We start from the raw sequence: 1,853 nt of genomic DNA, 5'->3' as shown, positions 1-1,853 counted from the left end.
ATGTTTGACTGCACAAGGCGACCTTCATTATTCGAATTGCTCTATCCGTTTTATTCGGAGTGTACAAATATCCGAATATTCGTTCCCCAGCTATTCGAAATCCGGATACTTCGAAGTATCCGGATTACGAATAGTCGAAGACGTCACTATCCGAATATCCGGATTATTATTTATTCGAATAACCGCAACCCTAACAGACATCATATAGTGCCCAATAAGGTAAAAAAAGTAGAATGTAAACTATCAAATAGCTGAGTATTATTTATAATAACTTAAGTTACTCTTTATAGTACAGTTACTAACTAATAGTAAATTAAGTTACTAACTAATAGTACCTTAAGTTACTATAAATTATAAAGCAAATTACTATAAATTATAAAGTAAATTATAAAGAATACTTAGTTATTTGATTTGTCAATTTTGGTTAGCTGGGACGTTTTATAATATTAAATTTTAGTCATTCAGCGTAGCACAATAAATGTGTTTTAAAAAATTAAAAGGTATTCCAGAGAAAAATTTAAGTTGAATTATCATGAATTACACAGTTATTAACTTGTCTGAAAGATAATATTTACTATAAACTTACAATTTTTGCGTAACTTTGGATTTTAAATACATTTGCTGTGCTACACAGAGATATCAAATAATAACTATTAAGTCAACCAGTGTTCACAATATCAAGAGGGTACTGGATACCGACTATAAAGACTTGTAAATCAACGTTTTAGAAACCTAAATTTCTCTAATTTCTAATTTTGTGTACTGCATCACATAAAATGCTTCTACAGAAGCACATAAATATAAACAACTACATAGTGTTAACATACAAAGATGTTTTTTCGGGTTTGAACTGCGTTAGTGTCATTTTTATACCGACGTTTCGTGAACATTACAGCTCACTTCATCAAGGTTTAAAGAGCAGCCTGATACTGAGATGCTCTTGGTCAGGTGTCCCTTTTTATAGCGCTAAATTGGAGTGGGAGGGGTGTGGTGAAGGGGGGGTGGAATGGTAAGAAGGAGGCGGGAATGTGTTATGGCAAGATGGAATGCCATAGTGAACTAGTCATATATCCATTGTCTCTATTGAGATTGTTTGGATGTTTGTATATCTCCAGAGATTCCATATATTTTCTAAGGAAGTAAGCCCTAGTTTTGTTTAGTACTTGGGTGTGGTCAAACATAATTTTATGGCCAGTTTCCAAATGGTGTTCTGCTAATGCCGATTGTGAGTAATGTTTTAGACGTACTGCTGACTGATGTTCTTTTAGTCGTGTGCTTATCATTTTACCAGTTTCACCTACATAGTGCTTTTGAAAATGAATATGTAATGCTCTTTCGAACTCTTTTGTTTATTCATAATGATAGCATATGATAACCTAGTTTGTCATCACAATACAGGGTGAGTCATCTGAATCTATCACCTCCAATAACTCGTTTGTGTGGCCAGGAATCGAAAAAAGTTTCATATAAAAGTTGTAGGGTTTCGAGGGGGAACCAAAATGGCGTACCTTTCAACTTTTGATTTTGATCGAAAGTGGGTTACTTCAACCGGAAGTGTTTTTTTAAAATGGAAACCCCCCTTTTTGACACCGGAAAATGAACAAGCGGAAAATTTTACGTTCAGATATAACCTTGGCTGTTTTAAAACTTTCAAGATGGCAAACGAAGATGGCGGACAAAAATTTTAGTCAACCGATTTGCACCAAAAATTAAGTTTACGAGGGTTTTTGGGGTTGCTGATCACGAATCTGAAGTCAGATTTGCAAAATTCAAAATGGCGGATCCAAGATGGCGGACCAAGATGGCAGACGAAATTTTTAGCCGAAATTACTAGAAATTACTACTCTTAGCAC

Source organism: Pseudomyrmex gracilis, unplaced genomic scaffold (assembly GCF_002006095.1).
Source record: "Pseudomyrmex gracilis isolate BER0280 unplaced genomic scaffold, ASM200609v1 scaffold_447, whole genome shotgun sequence".
Taxonomy (NCBI): domain Eukaryota; kingdom Metazoa; phylum Arthropoda; class Insecta; order Hymenoptera; family Formicidae; genus Pseudomyrmex; species Pseudomyrmex gracilis.
The sequence above is the reverse complement of the archived record's forward strand: the minus strand, read 5'-3'. Positions refer to the sequence as shown.